Source organism: Adiantum capillus-veneris, chromosome 23 (assembly GCF_014529385.1).
Source record: "Adiantum capillus-veneris isolate H3 chromosome 23, ASM1452938v2, whole genome shotgun sequence".
Lineage (NCBI taxonomy): Eukaryota > Viridiplantae > Streptophyta > Polypodiopsida > Polypodiales > Pteridaceae > Adiantum > Adiantum capillus-veneris.
The window spans coordinates 93,782,740-93,809,884 of record NC_140953.1 but is presented as its reverse complement, the minus strand read 5'-3'; positions in this window follow the sequence as shown (position 1 = coordinate 93,809,884).

The following is a 27,145-nucleotide window of genomic DNA, read 5'->3' as shown; positions in this document are numbered from 1 at the left end:
GATTACATAATAGAATATGGTTAAAGAGAAATTAGAGATTAATTATAGATAATTACGACTAGGAATAAGCATAATAGACGAGGAATTTAGATGGTAATGAAAAGGATTTGCAGAAAGCATTAATTAAACCGTGGTTATCGTGATTAAGGGTTGCTAAAGCTGATATGGAGTGGCCTAGGACCTGTTCCCACACAGACTCGGGGCCCCGGTGCCTCCCCGGACAATTTTGGGAAAAATTGATTTTAGACTAAAACGGGTCATACGGGTCGGAATTTGATGCCGAAAATTGCTATAGCAAGCTCTAACTAAGGTGTACTGGCCCGAGTACCTGCCATATTTAGCAGCCCCCGGGGTCCGAAAATGCTTTTCTTTCAAATTTGGGGTACGGGTGCAGTTTTTTGAGACGGTCATAACTGGACTGTCGGGTGACCAAAAACTTACTATTTTTGGAAATTTTTTACAAAATTTATTTTAATCCACATTTCGAAGCTTTAAAACATTCTAAACATCATGGCACCGACAAAATTCGGAAAACTGCTAAAAATAGTAACTTTTTCCATTATGATCATTACATGGTACACGGTGCTCTTTTTGGTTGGGGTCAGAGACCTTACAACCTCCCCAACGTGAAAAATTTGAGATGTCCTCATCTCAAGAATGTGTTGGTCAATCTTTTAAGGGTGTTGGTTCGTCCTCCCAAGTTGCATCTTCTTCAGGGTAATCCTTCCACTTTACTAGATGCTCTGTGATAGTTCTGTTGCGTAACTTCCTTTCCCTTGTTTCAAGTACATAGTCAGGTTGGAGCTCGAGAACTCCTTGTGCTGGCATGACTATCTGATATGAGTCCAAGAATTGATCAGGGTTAGGAATATAAGGTTTGAGTAGGCTGACGTGGAACACTTTATGAACCTTCAAGTTCGCAGGTAACTTTAGCTTGTAAGCTTGGTCACTCACAACCTTAATGATCTCGAATGGTCCACAATACCTTGGGATTAGCTTCTTATATCTGCCTAGAGATAAGTTGCTTTTCTTTGGTCGGAATCGTAGAAAAACCTTATCCCCTTCTTTGAAGGTTCTCTCTGAACGGTTCTTATCTGCATAGTGCTTCTGTCTATCCTGAGCGGCCTGAATGTCCTGGCGAATAGCTCTAGTCTGTGCTTCCATATCTTCTAACATCTTCCTAGATGCTTCTACCCTGATGGTTGGATCTGAGAAGTTCAGTGGTGCTAAATAGTCTTGTCCATAAAGAGCTTTGAAAGGTGACATTCCAATGCTTCTGTGTTCGGAAGAGTTGTAAGCATACTCCACCAAAGGTAGATATTGTAACCACTTCTTTGGCTCTTGCGAACAATAGGATCTGAGAATGTCCTCGATGACTTGATTAACTCTTTCAGTTTGCCCATCTGTCTATGGATGATACACTGTACTGAAAGCTAATTGTGACCCAATAGATTAGAAAAGAGAAGTCCAAAATTTTGATGTAAACTTGGCATCTCTATCACTGACGATACGCTTGGGTAGATCATGTAGCCTAAAAATCTCCTTGATGAATACCCGGCTAACATATGAAGCAGTAAAGGTTGTCTTTACGGGTATTAGATGAGTCACTTTTGTGAGCATATCAACAACCACAAAAACAAAATCATAACCTCCTGTAGAAGGTAATCCTGTAACAGAATCCATACTGATGCATTCCCATTTCATCTGGGGTATGTCAAGAGGTTGAAGTTTCCCTGGTAACTTGATTCTTTCGGCTTTTATCCTCTGACAAGAAAGACATTGCCTCACATAGCGAAGTATGCCTCCTTTCATTCCAGACCAAAAATAACTCCTCCTGACAGCATGAAGAGTTTTAGCATAGCCTGGATGTCCAGCTGTAGGGCTATCATGTGCTTCATACAAAATGGCCTTCTTTAAGGCTGGATCTCTGGGTACACAGAGTCTATGTCTGTAGTAAATACATCCTCCCATAAGAGAGTAATCTTTAGCTTCAAGCATCTTATTCTATTGAACTAATGATACTATACGTTGGTACTCTAGATCTACCAAAGATGCTTCTTTGATTCTATCCCAGATAGGGTTATTTGGAATAGAGATAGCTCCGAGAAAGGATTTTCGGCTAAGACCATCCGCAACTGCATTTTCCTTCCCTGGTCTATACTTTATGTAAAGGTCATATTCCTGTAATAGCTCTATCCATCGCCATTGTTGCATATTGAGAATAGGTTGAGTAAAAACCACTTTAAGCTCTTGTGGTCTATAACCAGCTGAAACTTGCGTCCAAGAAGATAATGTCTCCATAACTTCAGCGCATGTATAACTGCTAAAAGTTCCAAATCATGAGTAGGGTAATTCTTCTCGTGATCCCTCAGCTTTCACGAAGTATACGCCATTGGTCTTCCTTCTTGAGTAAGAACTCCGCCTAGAGCAAATTTGCTAGCATCGGTCGCTACTTCAAATTCCTTATTGAAATCTGGAAGCTTTAAAATAGGAGCTGAGACTAAGAACTCTTTTAGCTTAGCAAAGCTAGACTCGTGCTCGGTCTTCCATTCGATCCTCATTTCTTTCTTCAAAAGTTCCGTCAAAGGTGCAGCAATACGTGCATAATCCTTGACAAAAATCCTGTACCATCCCGTTATTCCAAGAAATCCTCTTACTTCACTGACGGTGGATGGTTGAGGCCAATCAACAATGTCCTTGACTTTGTCGGGGGCGACTGAAATCCCTTCAGCCGATATGACAAATCCAAGATAGTTGACCTTTGGTGAGCAAAAAGTGCACTTGCTCTCTTTAGCGTAAAGATGGTGTTCCCGAAGAAGATCAAGTACTTTGCGAACATGTTCTTCGTGGTCTGCCTCGTTCTTAGAATAGATCAGAATATCATCAAAGAAAACCAAGACAAAATCATCCAGGTAAGGTCTGAAAATATCCTGCATAAGTCGATTGAAGCTTTCAGGAGCATTTGTTAGACCAAAAGACATTACTGTGAATTCGTAGTGTCCATACCTAGTATTGAAAGCTGTCTTTGGAATATCTGATTCCTTGATCCTGATTTGGTAATACCCTGACCTTAGATCAATCTTTGTAAACATTTTGGCGCCGTGGAGCCTGTCCAAGAGTTCGTCAATCCTTGGAATTGGATACTTGTTCTTGACAGTTACCTGGTTCAGTCCACGGTAATCTATGCATAACCTTAAGGTTCCCTCCTTCTTCTGAAAAAGAACTAGTGCACCCCAAGGAGAAGTACTGGGTTGAATGAATCCTTGCTCAATGAGTTGCCTAAGTTGTTCCTTGAGTTCGATGGCCTCTAGAAGTGACATTTTATAAGGTCTTTTTGAGATAGGTTCACATCCAGGGATAGTTTCAATCTCATGATCTACCTCTCTGTGTGGCGGAAGATTCGTAAGGTCTTCTGGGAATACATCATCATACTCTCTCAACCAGTTTGGTCGAAGTGAGGTATTTGCTTGGTCTACTTTGTTGAGATTTACCGCATAAATTTGTTGCCCTTTTCTTAATCCCTTCAAAAGTTTGCTGGCCTTAACTAGAGTAGCCCTAGGTCTCCCATTTTCCCCCTGGATTAAGGCTTCATTACCCAAGTTATCTGTAAAGGTAAAGTTTCCTTGTGCACAATGTATGTGGGACCTATTTTTCTTTAGCTAGTCCATCTCTAGTATCCCATCAAAGAATCCTAAGGATAGGGTTAGAAATTGGGCAGAAGTTGGGTGTCCCCCTAAATCAAAGTCAATTTTTCCTACAGAATGTTGAGATACTACTTCCTTGCACTATGGGGACAGAGAGTTCCCGACCAATCGGGACCACCCATCTCATAGGCATTGGCAACCTGAGCCAAGCCCCCACTTTCCACCCCCACACTCACACTTCCTTGTGTGTCCTAATTACTACCACAATGATTGTTCAACATAAACATTCCTTGATTAGATTCCAAATCATGATGTTCGTTAAGACAGCCCTTCAACCAGTATTGCAAACAACACCAATACAGTATTCTAGTAAAAATCCTACTCAAACTTATTCATTAAAATTCCAATGTTCTGGAGGTACAACATCCCCCCTCCAGCGAGAGTTTAGTCCTCCCGTTGTCGCCTAGCTGCCCATACAACTAGGTATGTCCACTGCATAGAAAGCACGACATGGACACTCCCACGGCATACAAAACAAGACGTGGGTTCCCACCGCATAGAAAGCAAGTCGTGGGTATCCACCGCATAAAAAGTAAGTCATGGATTCAAGAGCCCTTAATGAGGAACTCTGCCCCCTGTGATCAGTAAGGGGGTCAGGGCTGAGTCAACATTGGAAATAAAATGAACATGTCGAGCTAAATTTTCCCTATCAGACATTCTTTCCTATTGCAAACAGCATACCCATCAATCATTTCTTTCCTACTTTAGACTTTAATGTACAAATGAGTTTAATGCCGAGGTTTCCGTCGGATTTCTCCAACATGTTTTGGGAATATGTTCATTCCTAACTAAACGTGTGCAATGTTAATTTAAAGGACTTGAATAAAATTATGACCTACCTCTTCCATTTCTTCGTCAATGGCCCGTGAGATGGCCGGTATTTGTTCGTCCATGGGAGCTTTTCCCTTTCCATTGACATTGCTTGTTCCCGCCTCGTGGTCGTGGGCACCACCGAAGCGAGTTCTCTTAACCGGGGCCATTTTACTCTCACTACTTTAAATAATTAGCTTGGAGAAAGAGCTAATGTCCGCAAGCGTCATAACAAGTCAAATGATAGATTAGCAACACCAAACAATGCCTGCTACAGGAGAGGTTTAGATTTTTCCATATAGAAATCATTATGGATGATGCATATTCCTATGGGAACCGGCTCTAAGGATAATTACTCGACTTAGATGATTAAGAATAATAAGGTCTCATTAATAGAATTACCAGAAAGATGAATCATCATAATTAATCTCTTTCCTAGCAATTAGAGGATGCACGTTCACCTCATGCATAGGTGTGAGAAAAATTAACTCTTAGAGACTTAATGACGGCTTTAATTTTACCTTAATTACATCTTAATGCATAAGAAAATGGATCTAATTTAGCTACATTGTTAAAAAAAAAAAGTGATTTTCATCAATCTACACAGTTACCGGCTTATGGATTCATGCACTAATCACTAATTAAGGATGATGAATGGCTGATAATTCAGCTATGGTGTGATGATTACATAATAGAATATGGTTAAAGAGAAATTAATGAGTAATTATAGATAATTACGACTAGAAATAAGCATAATAGACGAGGAATTTAGATGGTAATGAAAAGGATTTGCAGAAAGCATTAATTAAACCGTGGTTATCGTGATTAAGGGTTGATAATCCCCTTGATTATCTGATTTAATCAAGCTTATTGAGGCGAGAATTGGACAGCACCTCCCTCCTTGCTTCTCCTTTAAAGGATATGTGTACCGGCAGCACCTCCCCAAGGTGTGTGTAGGTGTGTGTGTGTGTGTGTGTGTGTGTGTGTGTGTGTGCACTGGGTGTGTGTGTGTGGGCCTGTGTGTGTGTGTGTGTGTGCACTGGCCTTTAAATAGGCCTCCTCAAGCTTAAAATCAACCTAGGTTGCTAAATGCATCTGGGAGCTTCTCTAGTTAAGCATGGCAAGTCCAGTTCCCTACCCACCAAGTGTCAGGTTGGCTAGGTTAACTGACTCTGAGACTTAGTTACTGGCTTGGCAGCGTTCCCAAGACTCCCACAAGGACAAAAGGCTCCCCCTAGCTGCTAAAGCTGATCTGGAGTGGCCTAGGACCTGTTCCCACACAGACTCGGGGCCCCGGTGCCTCCCGGGACAATTTTGGGAAAAATTGATTTTAGGCTAAAACGGGTCATACGAGTCGGAATTTGATGCCGAAAATTGCTATAGCAAGCTCTAACTAAGGTGTACTGGCCCGAGTACCTGCCATATTTAGCAGCCCCCGGGGTCCGAAAATGCATTTTTTTCAAATTTGGGGTACGGGTGCAGTTTTTTGAGACGGTCATAACTGGACTGCCGGGTGACCAAAAACTTACTATTTTTGGAATTTTTTTACAAAAATTATTTTGATCCACATTTTTTATTACATGGTACACGGTGCTCTTTTTGGTCGGGGTCAGAGACCTTACATAAAAACTACCTTTGTATAGCATAACATATCCAAAAAATTCATGAAAGTGTAAAATTTCTCCCTAAATCTGCATGGCAAATTTTTGATAATTAGGCAATAACTTTAATTATATCTATGCTTGCCATGCCTTAGAAGCATTATAAAACCTTTATAATGGAAAATACTAATTTTGTAGCACCCTAGAAGCCACTTAGAGGCATTCTACAGTGATCTATGGCCAATTTTATGGAAAATGGTAAAACATAGCATACATTTTCTGGGACAATTTAGGTTGGAAAATCCTTGTCAAACACAATGTTAGAGCCAAAATCAATAGCCCAAGAAAATTCCAAGTTTTTTTCAATTTATAAGCTATCTTTATGAATATCAAACATTCAAAATTCAAATTAGCATCTCCTACAATAATTCTAGGAAATTGATCAGGACATAAAAGTGTCATGTTACCAATCTAGTGCTAATTAGTATGACATGCCCAATACCCTTGTACTTTCTAATACATAGATATACCATTGTTCATCACTAGATGACTCGGTGTTGTCTTGGATGTAGATACATGTGATGGTTGGCCTACATCTAAGATTGTTAAGCTATCCATAGGTGGTTGTGTTGTGAGTTCCACACACTTCATCATGGACTAGATTGATAAAAATATCAATCAACATTACAACAACATCCAGGGCTTGTGTTAAGAGTACCTCAGACAACTTGGGTTGTTCACATGTACGCTCCTTCAATCCTTTAGTTTTGTTCTCTATCACTCTACATTCCCCCTGCACACATAAAAGGGTCTAGTTCTTGTGAAGTGTGAGAGTACCTCACACCCATGGTATGTTCACCTCTCTCTCTCTCTCTCTCTCTCTCTCTCTCTCTTTGTGTGTGCTTTGTCTGTATTTAAACTTTTAATCATCAATTGTATAGTTTCTATGGTTTGGAATCATAACATAGTGTTTCTGGCTACAATTTATGTCATAATTTTTATGTTTCACAATCATGACATAATCTCAATAGTTTGCATTCATAACATAAGGCTTATGGTTTTCAATTATGTATTACAGATGTGATAGAAACTAAGCTGGTGAAACATCAGCAAAAGTTTGTCTCTGAGGTTATAGTGCACCACTTTCACCACATGTCAGAGACCGATCTTTGTTGTTGTTGTCTAAACCCTGCAGCTCCGGAGAATTATTACCAATTTATAGAGACTTTAACCAAGTCTGCATTTGAGTAGCTATAGATCATTGTGCCCGGTGCTTTTGACACATCACTCATGACATCATGTTCATTATTGAACATGGTCAAGCAGACTATTGGGAATATCACAAAGACTTTTTACGAGCTAGAAAATATTGATATTACTACTTTGCCAAGCATAGCTACTCGCATACAAACTTGTGCAAAAGTTGTATACTAAGTTCAAGAGCAAGAAGAAGCTTAAAAGATTAGCGGAACGTGCAAGAGTAGAAGTGATCTCTTCGAATGTTGCCGAAGTTCAAGGAATTGAAATTAGAGCAAAGCCTACTACATCAACCACTATCGCTTTAGACCACTCATAGATACCGCCTTGTTTTACATCTTTTGCTAGATATTGTCATCTTCAATATACGGTCTCCACAACTAGGAGACGGAAAATGGGCACATGTGAAGCATGTGGGTGTCACGCATCCTGCCTTTAAAGATCTATTGTTCTCTACAAAAGTTTTCAAAGTACACTTGTAGGGACCCACGATGGATCAACAGGTTAAAGACAAAGCTACAATTTTGAACATCGCCCATCATGGAATTATTTATCCACTTGCCATGGTTCGTCACCTGGAACATCCAATGCTTATTTCACAATTTTGGAATGGTGGTCATGTAGAGAAATGGATAAAAGAGTGCAGTGCAGATGACAATCAACCTGCCATTCACAATTATGTAACCATTGAAGGAACAATAGAGCTATTCCAAAATGACTACCTCCGCAATGATCTGCGCTCTCGCAAAATGATGATCCATTTTGGGCAGGAGGGCATCTATGCAAGAATTGTGCATTGGGGGTCATGCACAAAGACAAAAACTACAGCCCACTTTCCTCCTCTCTACAATTTGCAAATAGAAACGAGAAAGCAAAGTCAGAGAGATTTTCCATGGGCTTCTTGCGAGTGTATATCCACTAATCCCCCCCCCCTGGACTAAAGCCATGGATGTTTTCTCCATGTGCCATACTTGTAAGCAGATCCTAAAGTGCATGCCAATTCTCCATGAGAAACAAAAAGGGATTTTTTGAGCATTGTACTCACACACCTTGAGAGTGGCAAGCAAAATAATCCCTCAACGTGGCCTAACACTATTGATCTCTCTCTTTGTCTAAATGGTACCCATAGATTGGGTTAGCACATTATAATGACTTTTGGTCTACGACCAGCTGCTGATGACTAAAGTGATAATTTTATTTTGTCTCATTTCTAGTGGCCAATGTAAATTGTATAATCAATAAAGTTATTATATCTCTTTCTTGCAACATGATGGTAGGTATAACTAAATAAGTGGGATTGAATAAGTGGTTTCAACATGATGACATATTGAATTAATCCTTGAGATTTCTAATCATGACATGCTCACTTGATTTTTAGATATGGAAAAAGAACTCAACCATGTTGAAGCTCAGGAGATATTTAAAGAAGAGAGAGAGTGATTTGAGAAAGAGAAGAACCTCACAGCTATTGCCAGCATCAAAGAGGATGAATCTTGGTTGCATGGCAAGCCACTCAGCCTCAAGGAGTGCATGAAGCTATTACCAAATCACTTTGTGAGACATCAATTATTGGCAATGCAAAAGATACATCTCTAGTAAAGTTGTCAGATTTGTAGCACCAAGGGCTAGCACAAGGCAACCCAACTCTTAAGGTGAGTCTTCTTAGCTAGATAAGGTTGACCAAACCACATGGAAAATGCCCCTAAGATCTAGAACATGTCTTTGAGCAGTCAAGGGGTGTTGAGACCATCACCTTTGAACTCATAGGCTATGAGTCTTCCAATTGAGCTAGCACTTGTTGACATTCTATAATTCCTTTTGGATAAAAGAAAGAAAAAGTGACTTGAGGGTGAAATGCCTAAGTAGAAAAGAAAGAGAATTTCAGAGGAAGGGGGGGGAGGGGGATTCTTGCGATCTTGCTCTCTCTTGAAATTCTTTTGATGCTTGGGCTTTGGGTATGAATATTGTGGTGAAGAAGGGCTTGCAAAAGAGCTTGGCAACGTGCTAGTGAAGAACGGGAGAAAGATAAACAAAGAGGGAAGAGGTGGGTTCAATGCGGGGGTGCTCTTCTCTCAGACTTGGAGGATAGTATTTTGGGAACTTAAAGCTCTCTTTATCTGTCTCACTCTTATACCTTGGGGAAGGCAAAGCCATTGAGTTATGCTCAACTTATTTTCTTGGTGACCATCATCAAAATCTTTGATTGCAGGGCACAAAGTGAGAGATTAGCTCTCTCGGGAGGATTTTTGAAGAGGATAAACTCTTAAAGGCATCCATAGCCATGGAAATCAAGGAGAGTTTACGTGGGATTTGTGCCTGGAAATTACAAATTGCTTCCTATGAGTTGGAAATTTTTGATTAAGGGTTCTTAAATCAAAAGGCATATCAACAATGGCGTATGCAATCAATTTGTAATAGGGTTATTAGAGATAAAAAATTCAAAGTATTTATCGATTGCTAGCATCAAATAAGTGTTGTTATCTTGTTTTAATTTTTTTTTAGCCATTATTGTGTTTTGAATCGTGGTTTATCTCCCGTGATTATATATTCTTACTAATAGCAAAAGCATCCCTATTTCCACTCGTTTCCTTGGTTTGAGCCTACATTGATTTTCGTCTATAGCTAGAAGCCGAGCGCTTGCAATTTTGGATAATGGTTGGCACATGATGGAGGATGTGCAGGAGAAGAGGGGGTGAATGTCGTGATGCTGCACGTCCATAATGTGAATCTCAAACAAGACACAAGATTTTGGGCATAGCCCAGAAGCGCGATGCTTGCATTTTTGGATAACGGTTGGCACATGTTCGAGGATGTGCAGGTTTAGAGGGGGTGGATTTCATGATGCTCCACATCCACTAGGTAAATTTCAAACAAGACACAAGATTTTCGGCATTATCATCCCTCACATGAAATTATTGTGCTTGTGGAGATATACTTGGTGTGGTAGGATTGAGGAAGCTTTGAGTTCGTTTATTGATGCAGCCGAAGAATATGTTGTGCTCTATAGTGCCTTGGTATATATATATATATGCCAATTGGCATATTTATGTTGAAAATGGTGTAATTTAGAGAGCTCTCATCTTCCCAGGAGGTGCAAGCTATAGTGGTTGTGACATCGTGCATTAGCGACGCTACTTCAACACTATACAATGCTGGCAATGGAGTCATTAGTAGTGCAACGATTGTTGGAAGCCTTGACAAATGGCTTTTCATTAATAATTCACATGGTCCTTGCCTATGTAAATGCATAAAATGTCTATAATATTTCCAAATGCCCATGCCCATAAAAGATTTAAACTATTTTTTAAGGAGTTTTAAGATAAAGATGAAAGATAACGATGGTGCCGTGGTTGCCTCCACTCACCTACGCCTTGGAGATATGCTAAAAGTTTTTTCCAAAAGTCACTAATTGTGAGTGAGAATTTAATTAGAACTAAAAATTTACAACCGAGCCATGGCATCCATGATCACCAAAACACCACCATTACAAACTATAGAGAGATAGACTAAAGTAGCCTAACATAACCAACTACAAAGCCCATCCTGAAGCTGCCACAGGTATCAGTGGGCTACCACCCCCAATAGATCCCTCAAGATGAGACCATAAGCATTACATACCAAGCATATCCAACCACGAGCTGATAACAAAGAATATAAGATCGAATAGAAGAGAAGATATTACCACAATATGGGGGGATCCCGGAAGCTCCATCACCAAAATGGAGCCGAAGCCGCACATCATCCACCACCTGGATGCTGCCAAATCCCACAATCATCATCACACCACATATAACAGGATTTCAAGGTAGAGACTTGCACCTTTGATAGAAAGACTCGATGATGCCACCAAGATGTAGCCGAGCCACCAAGATGTCAGAGCTCCAAATGCCAATAAAAAAAAGTGAACAAAACAGAACCATCATCAAATTAAAAATCCAAGGTTGCACATATTCGACTCTGCATCAGACTTGCAGCAACCACATAATCCAAGCTTGCACATCTTTGACCCTCCATGGCAAGCAAGTTCACTCTAGTCAGTAGTAGGGTTGTTGCCACCCCCTTGGCACAAAAATAAGCCTCTTTTAAAAGAGAAAAAGACCGACCATGCAAGAAAGGGTAGCTGGGGGCCAATCCCTTGAACCACCCTTGTCCATTGACCAAAAGCCGAGCTTCCATAGCCTGCCCATCTGAAGCGCACATCTGTCAAACTCCCAGATGATGAGAGTCATTGGCCCCTGGACAGCATTCCTATGAGGCCCCTCCCCTTGGTGTGCAACCGCCAGAGCTTGTGCTTCCCCCAATGACAGGGCATGCCTTCTCGGGTGAAGGCATGTTAACGTGTTGCGCTTTTTGTGCTAGTTAGTAGTTTCAAGTTAGCACGTTTTAAAAAAGTTGGGCATCCGGTAAAAATTTTACAATTCGTATCAAAATTTGTCGGAGGTTGTACATTTGGATTCCTTCTTTCAAGAGCTTTCTACTGATATATCATATGTCATAGATCTTGGAGATGTAGCTCATGTTATTGTACTAGTTAGCATATGTCAAAATTGTGCTAGTTAGCATTGTCCGGGACACCAAAAAGCATGACAAGTTAACATGCTTATAGCCTCTCATGCTCTTGGAACACAGAGTAGGTAGTATTAAGATAAGTTAAAGGTTGCATATGATTAACACAGGCTTTACTAAACATTCACTTGAATTAGCGGTGAAGAAAGGAATAATTAAACTTACTCCCAAGAAAATAGATTTCTCTCAACTCAAACATTGGAGACCAATCACAATGATGTCAATGGTGTACAAGATGACCAAGCTTATTGCTGAAAGAATGACCCCTCTGTTAGCTGATGTTATCTCTCCCTACCAACATGGTTTTATTAAAGGTAGATCAATATATAACAACATCCTGGTGGCCATGATAGGTATGGAAATATGCCAAATTTAATAAATAGGAATGTATCCTACTACAATTGGACCTCATAAGGATTATGATAAGATGACATGGTCATTTGTGCAAGAAACATTGCAGGCTTTGAGGTTTGGTCCACAAATCTATAAAGCGATAAGTATGCTTGGGAAAGGGAGCTCCTCAAAACTGTTTTTCAATTCAAGAATAGTTGGCTACTTTGATGTCAAGAGATGAGCAAGAGATCCATTTTTCAATGTTTCCCCTTAGTGCCACTATGGTTTGTTGCCTTCACCCAAGGTTTTATTGCAATGCTAAAACAAGCGGCGGCAAGAGGAGAGATTCAAGGGATTGAAATCGAGATGGCAAACAATTTCTTATCAAGATGTTCATAGATGACTCACTAATCTTCCTCCAAGTGTATGGGGACAATGTTAGGCAAGCCTTGGAGATTTCCCAGGTGTTTTCCACAACATCAGAGTCTCAATGCAACATAGAAAAGTTAAGACTTATCTCTTTGATGGAAGAAGAAAGTATTGATTCTGCAGGATGGACTGGAGAGATTGTGAAGAGAGGTGACATTTTTCAACACCTAGGCATGCCCATCATGGAAGGTATTACTCACAAGACTGCCTTTGATTGGGTTCAAGAAGAAATTAGAAAGAAAATAAAACATTGCAATGGGATTTCATGTTGATTCCATTCCACTGTAGAGCTATGATAATTAATGCCTTCTTCATCCTGTATATAACGTTCACGTCACCATTCCTGCAATTGCCCCAAAAAAATTGGAGTTCTTTCCTGAAACCCATCAAGGAGGTTTTGTGGAGAAATAATGTGATGGTTGGCACACCGTGGAAATGGGGCAAATGGATAGTTATCACTAAACCAAAAGCTCAAGGTGGGCTTGGCACTCTTCCTCGTTGCTCCACACTACTTGATTGGAAAGCTTAGAAATGACCTCGATAAAGACTGTTATGCTTACCCAAGATGAAAAAATTCTATGAAAAGCTCTTCTCTTCAAAGGTGTGGTTTGAACACCTCAACAAGATCTGGTTTAAAAAGTGGGCTGCAAAGCAAATGGAGTCAAGTTGTTAGTAACGTCTGGAAGGCCAAATGTGGAGAGAGAGAGAGAGAGAGAGAGAGAGAGAGAGAGAGAGAGAGAGAGAGAGAGAGAGAGAGAGAGAGAGAGAGAGAGAGAGAGAGAGAGAGAGAGAGAGAGAGAGAGAGAGAAATTCTTCCTTTGGAGATTTCTTTTTGGTCTCATCCCAACTGGGGATAAAGCTAAAGCTAGAGGTCTAGCGGAAGACACATGTATCAGATACAAGCACCCAAATGAATCCCTCATGCAACTGTTCTGGGGGTGTCCAAAAATCGGTGTCTTCACGGGCACAATATGTAGGAGGATCTTCACACATTTTGAAACTCCACTCTTTAGACGTCACCTTGCTATGGGCTCCAGACACATTGGAAATATTAATCTTCTGACAAACATCTACACACTAAGAACTATTTTATTGAGAGCTATATGGTAGTCCAAAAAAGCGTTAGTTTGTCAAAAGAACTGTGATCCTCTAGACTCTAATGCTATTCGGGAAACAAACTGGTGGAAACTCCTTTGTAGTAGGAACCAAAACTGCAAGCTACACAAGTAAAAACAGTTTGAGGAGCTCGCCTCTTTGATATATTTTTTCCTCGAAAACCCTATGCAAGGGATATGTCAGGGCTCTTTGTAACCTTCTGTAATTAATACAACTCAAGCTCAACAGAGCAGTTATAAAAAAACGATAAGTTAAAAGTCTTAAAAGGCCATGCATGGCATGCAAGTGGAAGCGAGTAAGAAATAGAAGGGGGTTGGGATTATTGACCCCATGGTACATGTAGAAGCTTTGTTTGCCAAACTGATGATCTCATTGATGGACAAAAAGGAGGAATGGGTTGTTATGGCCTGGGGTATGATTAATGAAGCAAAGCTTGCCTCAAAAGGGGGCACTTGGAAGAATTCCACAGTGAAGGACAAGATTTTGGCACCCTTTTGAACACTCTTGAAGCTTGGAGGGTGCACACGGGAGCTAGCACGGAAGTGCAGCAAAGCAGCTTCAACCTTAAAGTGAGAGGAGAATTTCACATACTTCTGGGATTCCTCTCTCAATTGGTCCCTCTGGCTCTCCAAACTTGGGAAGGATTCCTTGAACCCCTTCTGGAGGGAAGTTGCATGATTGTTAAACAACAAAGGAATCTCTAAACTCTCTCATCTTTGGGATGACAAAAGCTTTTGTTGGAAGGATGGGGAGCTTGTAGTGATGGAACATAACTTGGTTATGTACAAAAGGCTTCTGATTGGTACTCTTGGAAGTGCTTGTAGCCTCACCTCCACATTCAATGGATCAAAATTGATTAGAGAGCTTGGAATTTTGTGAAGGACAGAGTGTTCTCACTTCCCAAGACCTAGAGTACCTATAGTCATTAGGAAAAATATGAACCACAAAAGGGCCTTGTAAGGATCCCTAATTTTAAGGGATTAAGGCTGAAAATGTGTGTGGTTTAGGAGACAAGGCCATTGAATGAGGGTATTCTCATAGGCTTTTTTTAGGCCATCATAGGCTTTTTGCAGGTTGAAATAGAGGCTAGGGAGGGAGGATAGGTACATTCTGTCTCTTTTCAAAAGAGTGGTGGTCCTTATGACAATAACTACCCTCCCCCCCCTTTCTCTTGTCACATCATCAAGGGCATCCATAGCCTCAGTCCAAAAAAGCACTTAAAAAAAAAAAAACAAAAAAACCTCACTTTTACTCAAAACTTCTCCCCAAACTATATATATATACACCCAAAAATCAATTTTCTCTCTCAAAATCTCACTGCTAGACCTATAAAATATGAAACTTCCCCAAAATCATTCCCTCTCTCTCACTCCTCTCTCTCTCTCTCTCTCTCTCTCTCTCTTCTCTCTCCTACTTTTAAGCACACACTCTTTCTCCTTCCCTCTCTCACTTCTCTCCCTCTCTCTTCTCTCTCCTACTTTTCAGCACAAACTCCTCCTCCTTCCCTCTCTTTGTTGTAGGTCCACTCCATAGCTTTGTTGCAGCTCTCCCCCCCCCATAGCTCTCCACTCCATAGCCCTCCTCTCCACTCCGTAGCTCTCCTACAGATCTCCACTCCATAGCTCTCCTCTCCACTCCGTAGCTCTCTTGATGCTCTGCATCCCATAGCTCTTCACTCCATAGCTCACCTCTCCACTCCATGCCTCTACTGCAGCTCTCCACTCTTGCTTGATGCAAGCTTTATTCCCCTTGCCATGGAGCTAGGTGACATTACAAATGAGAGATACCCCTCCCCGGGGCTCTATGCACAAAATATACAATTTACACATTTATACAATTTTCAATATACGTCAGAGTTACGGAAGCATTTGCATAGGGGAGGAGTTCTCAGCGCCCCACCAAGCATGGAGTTTAGTCCATGAGCCGGACTGCATCCAGAGGTACCTAGCAACTAGTTCTGCTCTTGAATGGGTGTTATGAATGAAAGCGTACTCAAGAAAAAAAAACAACATTGTGGAGGGTGGATATATGTGTACACCGCATTGCGAGAGAGAGAGAGAGAGAGAGAGAGAGAGAGAGAGAGAGAGAGAGAGAGAGAGAGAGAATATAGTAGAGGGTGAAATAGATTGCACAAAGACATGAGAAAATGACAATAGAGGATCTTTAAATGCCCCTTCTTAATCAAACAAGCAACCATCTATTAATGCAATGACAAAATCTAGGTATGCCATAACATCAAAAATTTTATGAAAAAGTAACCACCCATCCACATCCTCTCTACTATGAACAAAGAGAATTTCACTTCGTTGGGAGCAAGCCAGAACACCCCCAACCTACATGAGCCAGACATAGGCTGAGGCCACTTCGCCTCCCTCCATGAACCCGAGCTTTGAAGGGATCCCAAGTACCAGTAGGTGGTAGAGTATCAACACCAACCATACCAGTTTACGCGCCATGCCTCTTCGATGCCCAACACCAGGTGTTTAGGCAAAGCCAAGGCAAAATCACCAACGCGTTAGCCGTGTAGGTCATTCAACCCCCGATGCACTAACCGTGTAGATGAGCCTAACAAAACAAGGAGACCTAGGCAACAACCCCAATCCAGCAACGCCCCAAGTCAACGACCCTTTAGTCTAGGCTAAGCAATGTAGGTGATCCTAGTCTTGTAGCGACGCTCCCATGAGAAGCATAACACATCAGTCCAATCACAATAGCACTTCCCATATGCACAAAAAATCTTTTTCCAAGCAGTTAGACTGTACAAGATCTCTACCCTTACACGTCTATCATAAATCATCTAGACCACTTCATGATCCAATCCTAAAAACCATAAACCATAATCCAATCATATCACATGGGTGAGCACTCCACCCAACTTGGGTGAGGCAAGACCAATCTTTCATAACCACTTTAGAACATAACAAGGCTGCAAAAATTTCAAGAGCATAACCATATCTAGAAAAAAAAACCATGAGCCATACTGGCTTCCACCATAAAATCAAAACCATAATCCATGAGGGAATCTCAACCCTTAACCATAAATCATAACCACACTGAACCAACTCCCACACTTGGAGTTTGACATACCCTCTGCGATCAATCAGAGTCCACACACATATAACCCTTAAGACATGATTCTTTCATGCATAAAAAGAGTCCGACCAACAACTAATCATGATATAAAAATCCAATTTTAACAACATCCAACCATGCAAAGTTGATCTATCACGTCTGCACTTTACCTCCCTAGCACATAGAGCTAGTTTTGACCTAGAAAGGTGGAACGCGATCATAACCATGCATATGAAGCATCCACATCAATCCATAAGTTTCCATACATCATATGATAACATTCCATCACCATAAACATGATGCAAAATAGCTCCGACCTTTAGGTCAACCATAAACCATAACTTCACGCATATGCAAAAGAAAAAACATTTTTGGTATTTTTGGGAGCATGCATGACATGCAAATGAAAGTATTTGACCTCAAACCAATGCATCAGCCTCAGCTCCATAATATAGACTAGCACTATATCACATCACGTCACCCTTATGGTACTCACACAAAAAACGATAACCCCAAAAGAAACTACTTTAATCATATCTTCCTATGCAGTTCGGGATGTCTAACCATATACTCTCACATAAGTTTATGGCCATCTAATAGTTGAAATCAACTCCCCAAAACAAACCATAAATCATACATAAACAGATTGGTTAACTCACGACGTCATATGGTACTCCCCCTGGTAGTGCCCCTATATGTGTAGGTAAAATCGGTTATGGAATGATGAATAACTCGCATTTTCGAGGTGATAACGGAGACCTAAATACATTTATCATCAAGTTTCATCAAGCTTTTCAATTCGTTAAGTGGGTTTGCCCATCCGGTGAATCTATATAGTGGTTCTCCAAGGAGCCTGGAGTCGAAAAAATTTGGTTGTGCAATGGGCAGCAAGTTGTTTTTTGATCATATCTCTTAGCTCGTGCGTGTTTTCCATACGACACCAAAGAGAGAAAATGTTCTAAATGATGTGTTTTATCTCAGTTTCGGGCTGATTCATAACGGTTTGTGATTTATGACCAAAATAGTGTTTCTACCAGCTCAATGACGTGAAACGAAAAGCACTTTTTATACATGCACGTGATCATAAACATATCATGTACATAAATCAGAGTGTTAAACATGATGAAATAATCATGGGGAAACTTCATATATACTCGGTTAATCCATACATGCACTATCCGGAAAAACAATCACCGAGAGGGTGACTACTCTGAAAAACGACATATATATATATATATATATATATATATATATATATATATATATATATATATATATATATATATATATATATATATATATATAGAGAGAGAGAGAGAGAGAGAGAGAGAGAGAGAGAGAGAGAGAGATGACGGCTATGGAGTTTAGAGCTTCTCACTGTGCTTTAGAATCAACTATTGGCTGTCAAAAGGCTTCTTGATTTGCTGCAAGAGAGCGGTGATGAGAGCTACGTAGAGATATTCATCACGAAAGCTTCCGGAGAGCGCGTACACCGTGAAACGAGAGAGAAGATAGTAAGAAAGTAGAGAGAGTGTCCTTCTGAGAGAGAGAGAAAGAGAGAGAGAGAGAGAGAGAGAGAGAGAGAGAGAGAGAGAAGAGCTTATGGAGATGTTGATCAAGAGCTTACACCAATCCATATAATAGATACGTATAGCCTTGCGGTAGTAGACGCAATAGACGGCACTAAAAACTGAGCACTAACTGGCAATTTATAACTGCGCGGAGTGTGTCCCAAGCTACAAGTAGTGCTACCTCTCAGCTAGGATTAGCTTCCTATTTTTGGGAAAAGACTCCAGTCTTTTCTAAAAACATGGCACAACTTTTGGTGGTCAACTCTCCCACTTACCATTCAATTTTTATAGCAAAATTGGCCAATTGAACGGTATCCGGCAAGCTAATGGAAATCGTAGCTAGACTATGTCGCACCTTAATGTCCCAAACATTCCCGTACTGCCCCGACATATTTACGGTACCCCTTTTTATAAAAATAATTCCCGTAAAAATCCCGTTTTGTCCCGTTTTTGCTCTGGGTGATCATTTTTAAGACTAAAATTAATATTTTTATATTTAGGTCATCATAAAAAGCTCATTGCTTTTCAAAAATGCCGAAAAGCAACAAAAGCTAAAAATAGCGTAAAAACAAAAAAAAAAACAAAATTTTCTAAAATTGAACCACGGGTTCCCCTCATCCCCGGAATAAAAAAGCGGACTCGCTTTTTCACTAAAAAGCACTAAAAATCATGAAAAGCTATAAATAGCGGATTTTTTCAAAACTGAAACAAATGTCCATCTAACCTACTAGAACATGGAAACGAACTTGGTTTTTACTTATAAAACCTTTCAATAGTGTCAATCAAGCATCTTAAGTCAAAATTTAGCAAAATATATATTGAAAGCTATTTTTCTTATTTTTAGAAGAGACCCTAAAAATTGGGATCTTACATCCTACCACGCTTGAAAAATTTGAAGTGTCCTCACCTCGACATGAAATCTGGATAATTTCATCTCATCACATCGTAACGTCCCAAGTGGCATCTTCCTGAGGATACGTTGACCATTTAACAAGGTGTTCAATAATGGTTCGATTACGCAAAGGCTTGGTTCTGCTTTGAAATACTACTTTAGGATAAACTTCAAAAGTTCCATCAATAGAGGTAGATAATAGAGAATCATCAAGAATATGTTGCGGATCAGGTACATATTTCTTGAGTAAGCTGACGTGAAAAACATCTTGTACCTTTATGTGTGGTGATATCTGGCACTTAGCTTCTTACACTTACCCATTGATAAATAACTACGTTTGAGCATTAGGAGATTTCGGAGGTCTTTTGGAGGGCCTTTTGGTAGAGAGAGGAAAATAAGCTCCTCCAATGAGAGAAGAGCCTACGTTACGTAGAAAAATAGATTGATATTAACAAAAATATAAAAGGTGTCCCTCTCCTTATTTAATAATCTAGTGGTCCTTGAAGACGAGCACTCTCTCTTATTTAATGCGAGCACCTTTTTCAGAAGGTAGATGCGGTGCATTTGATACGCGATACGTCATCACTAGAACTCAAAAAGTCACAAAACTATCAAGTGGTGGAAGATTTTGAAACTTTTGATACTGCATATGCGTCCGGAACGCACATATCTCCTAGAAATGAATGTCCAATTGCCTCGCTTAGACATCCAAAGAGGCCAAAAATGTCAAACACCCCTAAAAGAACATTTTACTAACGGCGCGCGAGGGGGCATTCCAAAATTTTGGAATGCCTCCTCGCGCGCCGTTAGTAAAAAGGCCCTTTTTTCCTCTTTTTAGGGAGCTTTTTGAGACGGAAATGTCCAAAAACCTCTAAAAAGGGGCTTTTTGGAAAGATAAGTGTTCAAAAATCACTAAAAGGAGCTTTGTACTAACGGCGTGCGAGGGGGCATTTCAAAATTTTGGAATGCCTCCTCACGCGCCGTTAGTAAAAAAGCCCTTTTTTCCTCTTTTTAGGGAGCTTTTTGAGAGGAAAATGTCCAAAAACCTCTAAAAAGGGGCTTTTTGGAAAGATAAGTGTCCAAAAATCACTAAAAAGAGCTTTGTACTAACGGCGCGCGAGGGGGCATTCCAAAATTTTGGAATGCCTCCTCGCGCGCCGTTAGTAAAAAGACCCTTTTTTCTTTTTTTTAGGGAGCTTTTTGAGAGGAAAATGTCCAAAAACCTCTATAAAGGGGCTTTTTGGAAAGATAAGTGTCCAAAAATCACTAAAAAGAGCTTTGTACTAACGGCGCGCAGAGGGGCATTCTAAAATTTTAGAATGCCTCCTCGCGCGCCTTAAGTAAAAAGCCCATTTTTGGGGGTTTTTTGACATTTTTTGCCTCTCCGGATGTCGGAATGAGACAAGTAGACATTCGTTTTTAAGGTATTTTGGCGTTCCGGATGCATTGGTGGTGTCAAAATCCTCAAAATCTATCACTATTTTATAGTTTGTGACTTTTCAACTTTCAGTGATGACGTAAGCTGCATTGAATGCGCCTCACCTGCCTCCTGAAAAAGACGCTCGCATTAAATAAAAAAGTGACCGTTTTCAAGGACGATTGGGAATATAAATCTACTTTTTAGAGTGTCTGGTTGTCCTTTTGGACGTGCTCACAAGGTGCAAGTGCATTTTAAAAAAAGTTTCTAGAGAGAGAAATACAATTTCTTACAAGGCCCTCCAAATGACCTCCGAAATTTTCTAATGAAAAAGTCTGTCAGATCGTCTTGGGTCAGCATAACTCTTCTGTCTATCTTGATCAGTCTTAATATCCTGTCTTATAAGATCGATTTTTAGTTGCATTTCATCCAACATTTCTTTGAATACTTGAACTCGTATGAGAGGGTCTGTCCATTTGAGTAGAGTAATACACTCTTGTGTGTACAATGCTCGAAAATGAGACATCCCAATTGAGTGTTGGAATGAGGAATTATACACAATTTCAACCAAATGCAACTATCTAGTCCATTTACTCTACTCATGCATACAATAAGCTCTTAACATGTCTTCAATGATTTGATTTGTTCTTTCTGTCTGTCCATCAGTCTAAGGATGATAAGCAGTACTAAAGGCTAACTGGGTTCCTATAGCTGAGAATAAGGCTTCAAAAAATTCTCCGTTGAGGTAAACTGTAATACATGAAAACACCTTTCATGAATACTTGAGCTATATCCTTAGCCGTAAATGTTGTGTTGACTGGAAATAAATGGGTCATTTTTGTAAGCATATCAACAAACACAAAAATAGAGTCATATCCCAGAGATGTAAGAATTCCTATAACAAAATCGATGGATATGCATTCCCATTTCATTTGTGGAGCATCAATAGGTTGAAGCTTACTAGGGTATCGAATTCGTTTAGCTTTAATACGTTGACATGTTAAACATCTTGTAACATAGTTCAACACATCACGCTTTGGTACTGGTCAAAAGAAACTCTTTCTTACAGGAAAGTAAGTCTTAATGTATCCTGGATATCCTGCTATATGTATATCATAAGCTTCCTGTAATATTTGAAGTTTGATTCCACCTTGATTTGGAATACAAAGACGGTTACCGAAGTAAAGGTCATCACCTTCCTCATGAAAGCCTTTGATTTGCCTCTCTTGCTTCTCTGTTCATGAGAAAATAACTAGTAGAGCATCGGACCTTGTGTAGGGATTGATCAGTCCACCCATCCACATCCACTTTACTACGGAGAGAGAGAATTTCACTTCGCCAAGAGTGAGCCAGAACACCTCCAACCTACCTGAGCCAGAGATAGGTTGATGCCGCTTTGCCTCCCTCCATGAACCCAAGCTCTGAAAGGATTCCAATTACCAGTAGGTGGTAGGGTATCAACACCAACCATACCAGTTTAGGCGCCACACTTCTTTGATGCCCATCACCGGGTATTTAGGCAAAGCCAAGGCAAAATCCCCGACGCGTTAACCGTGTAGGTCATTCAACCCCCGACACTAACCGTGTAGATGAGACTAACAAAAGAAGAAGACCTAGGCATGTACGCTTTGTCGTACGTGTCGAAGCTGAGATTGTGCCTGTGCAGTATGTGCAAGCCTCAAAAGGCAGAAAACACACAACTAGAAGATCCTAGCAAGCTCAAAGGGGTAGGGGTGTGTCACTCAACACTCAATGATTTCGTTCTTGTACTGCAAAGAAAAAGGAGCCGTAGTGGATCGGCCTCGCTCAACCGTCTTGTTACCGCCAATGCATTCACAATGCTCTCTCTCTCTCTCTCTCTCTCTCTCTCTCTCTCTCTCTCTCTCTCTCTCTCTCTCTCTCTCAAGCATACACACATACACACACCTACGAGCACATGAAGGAGAAGGAGATAGAGATGGAGCAAGAGCACTTCTTAGCTTACACCTCCGAGAATGAGGATTTTTTTGTCAAAATGGACCTTTTTATAAGAGTTTGGTCCTTTCACACATAAGCGCCCACAGTGGTCGGCCGTTGCAAAACAACTGTAAAAATAAGATAAGTGGTGCACCTCTCATTCGCGATCACCTACACATCAATTGGACCGACAAGCCCAGTCCATGACTCAAACAAATAATTAATATGCGTCTGTCAAAGGTGATAGGGTGACTGTGAGGGTTAACATGTCCCCCTTCTTGATGTCGATTCCGTCCTCAGATGCTATTGAGATGAAGTACACTCATCGAGGTGGAAGAGAATCCAAGATTGAATGTCCTTAGCCTTCTTTAATCACTACAAAATCAACCAAAATTGGCACAATAATTGCATTCTCATATACAACTAAAAAGCATATACAGTTGTAGGTAGACAAATTGATTGGTAACAGAATATTCAACAATTTTTCAGCAAATAAACATTAACTTGTAGTACAATCAAATGCATAAACAATTGTAAAGGTCAAAAAATAAACAAGTCTAGGGTCGCTAATTTAACGATCGAAAGGCACTAGAGGTCAACAATTAATACCATGGGCAAGCTTCTCAATTTTCTCTGGTCAATTAAGTTGTTTAATCGTGAGAGCCAAGTATTTCATGTCCGAGGGCTGACTAGAGACTATACCTAGAAGACCTTGTAGTTGAGCTACGATAAAAGGAATTGCTCATGAAATCATCGCCTGACTTATTTCCTTTTCTTTGACCCCCTAAAGTCTTTTCACATTGATTCAATTTTGATGTGTGTGCTTTTTGTATGCCTTGAGTTTTTTGCTTTCAAGGAAAAGCGCCCACAATGTGAACCTCTAGGGCTCTAGTACCATAGGCAATACATGTGAGTGAAGTACCAAATCAAGCCACTGGGATTTCTCTTCCAGCTTAAGATTTTACATTGTGGCACTTTTGATTTTTTTGTTTGTTCATTTTCAGTATTTTAATTTTGTAACTTTGGGGAGTCATATAACACTGTTACCCTCCCCACGCTCATCACACTAGTAAACTCCCTTTATAATACTTAACCTAAAGGTCAATAGGGACTAAGCCCACTAGATAGCCCTAGTACATTGCACACAATGCTGCCTAAATCAGACTAAGAATCTAAAGTAACCATTGATTATTAGGAAGGCATTCCCCATGGTATTAAGAGAAGATCTCTAACTCCTAACTTGGTCAAAGTAGCTTAGTCAGACTGTTTGATTATGAAACCTAGACAAGGGATTATGACAAAAAATTATATAGAATCTAATGTTTAATCTAAGAAAATGTGCGGAATATTGTGCTACCAATCACATTAAAAGCAGACAAACATGGATGCAAAAACAAGGACAAGGGGCAATGCTAATGGTCAAGAAACACCTGTTTGTGTTGATGATTGCACTTGATTTGAAGAGTGAATGAGAGATAGATTCCATGAAGGTTCAAATCCTAACAACAGCAACACATTCATGTAGACGCTAGGAAACACAAACAATACCTCTAGGAGGCACATCAGTGGGAAGAGGCACCAACACTTATTGAGCACAATCAAACAACATAAAAAACCCTAACCTAATTATTTGCACTCCCCCTAGAGGGTCAAGGAAATAGGATATTGTAGAGATTGAGGGGGAACCCTAAGGCTAAACCCCTTCCTCATCATCATGAAGAAAAACAAAGTCATCATCCGTGAGACCATATGTGCCATCCTTGTAATCATGTAACTCTTCCTCATCATTAGAGGCACAAATGCTCACTAAGAACATCACTAAACGTCTAAAGTCATCTTGGTCAAGAGGGTAAGTTTGTGCAATCGGAGAGGCGTCCTCTACTAAGTATGGATTAGTCGTGGTCAAGAGACGTATCAGCGATTCTAAATCCTCAAAATTTCTCTCACACGCTAGCGTATCTACCAAATCCCATTCACATGCAAGCATCGGGTAGACTATGTGAAACACGTGTGCAAAGTAAAGAGGGTACCTCTCACCCACGGTAGGAGTGGATGACTCTATTGTACTAGCCATATCTGTACACACATATAGATGATGGTTAGAGTGCAAATGTTATAAGGGTCGTGTCTTTATGCATAATGTGTTTGTATGATTTTAGGTCATGTACTAGAACTCGTAGGTTTCCAGATTTTTGTTTGGTGGCTCTTGCTCTTTTACTTTTTTTTTTTGTGAGTATAAGGCTATTTATATACGTTCCCTAATATTGGAATATTGAGAGGTCAGGGAGCAAGGTTAGGACGGGATCAAGTGAATGATGGATATCAACAAACTCTCCCCCTTTCCTTGGGTAGATCATACCTGTTGGAATGATGTCGTCACCTTTTGAAAACAATCGTTTCAAGTTGTTATGGGTGAAGACTTTGACGAATAGTTGTTGACTGCCCAAGGCATTTCATCTAATTGCAAGGGTGGTAAGGTACTCTCCCATGATTTTATTTGCAACGTTGTTGTAGGTGGTGAACTCGCAAAGGGAGGTGCAAACTCTTTCTTATTTGTATGAATATGTACAATGGTAGGTGGAGATTGTGTCAAATCTTCTATTTCCATATATGAACTACATGAAGAGAAAGAAGCTACTTTTTTTTTTCTATGGTTGAGCTGAGCGAAACAAGCCTTTCTTGCTTGGGAACCCATACTAGCTCCGGATCCGGTGTATAATGTTCTCTGATTTTTCCTTTCCCACGATCTTTCATCGGATTTGCTGTCAAGGTAGTACCACTCAGGACCTGCATATTGTGTCTAGTGACTCTTTCTCTCACTACGACGTCATGGAGGGTTACCCAATGCCTAATCCCGATAGCTCAAGCCGAGACATACATGCCATGGGCCCACGGTTCGGGCTGAGCGTGCTTAGCCGCTTGAAGGAAAGCTTTAGTAGAGCCACTCGCTCTGAACATGGGGCTAATGATATAAATGAGGGGGGTGGGGAAGTAAATTTTCCATTCATGACCAGCGTAGACCCCATTCTCCTGGAGAGTGTGTACATGAATACTCCATTCAATGCACACCCTAACTCTTCAGAGCTATTCCCCTCCGAGGTTATATTACCTGATGGTAGAAGCCTTGCCGAAGTGCAAGAGGTCGAGCGGTATATCATTGCGGCTAGGGAAAAGGAAATTGAGAGCTTACCCAAGGTAGAGCAATAAAGAGAGTTAAAAGAAAAAGACCCTATTTCAATATCCTTGCTAGGAGAGAAATTAAGTGCTCTTGAATTAGCGACCACTAAGGGTCAACCCATAGAGAGCCACATTGCATCTAGTTCAAAGGATACCCTTAGCACCTCAATCCTAGATGGAGTGTTCCTAAATGAGAATTGGGACTACAAACTACAAATGGAAACTCTAACCGACCTATACACAGGTCACACCTATTACATGGGTTGGTTAGATGTCCTACAATCCACAACGGGTGCTACTAGTATAGAGGATCAACAACAAAGAGTTTCCATAGGGTTATTGAGTTGGAGAGACGGAACAAGGGGATCCACATGCTTTCAACGGGTCTCATGAGATTCTTGGATACAGGGAAGGCTAAACAACCAACCTTATCGTAAATGGAGATTCCCTTGGTAAGTCCGATGGATCCTCCATATGTTGTTTCGCCACAGGTCTCAGTGCAATCTGAGCCCACAAGTGATAGCTTTACTTTTCCAAGTCTAGCTCATCTTTCCCTTGATGACACCACAACTACCATGCCTACCCCAATGATGGGCATGCCAAGAAACACACCATGGACCTCATTTGTTAGTAGAGCACAGCTACATGGTAGCTCAATCCCTGCAACAGTACCTACAAGTGTGTACCAATCGTATACACCTATGGGTCCTCATACTCATGTAGCTCCTACCCCTCCCATTGTTTCAACAACCTATGCTCCACAACCACAACACCCAAGCTCTTTTTTCAATGGGACACTACCATCTAGCATTAGCATGTCACATCCGACGTCTGCTATACCTAGAGCCACACATATGAACTTTGGACCGCCACATGGCACAACACTGTACCAAACTTGGAACCCAAGGGTTTCCTATGCGCTAAGCCCAATGCCAATACCTACTCCACATGTAGTCTCTGGAGCGCCTTCACCCACGGTCCCTGCTCACTTAGGTGACTTGGCAACATTTGCTCAAGCTATCGGTCGATTTATTGCTGAGAATATGCGTAACACGCCTGATAGAGAACCTAGAAGTAAGGTAGTACAAATAGCCAAGCTCACACAAAAATTTAGTGGAGATGGGTATGTGAGAAAGCATATCAAAATGTTTGAATAAATACACAATGACCTGCATAAGAGTAATGCTTTAAGCCTAACCTTTAGTGGGAAGGCTCGGGATTGGTATAGAACCCTAAGGGTGGAA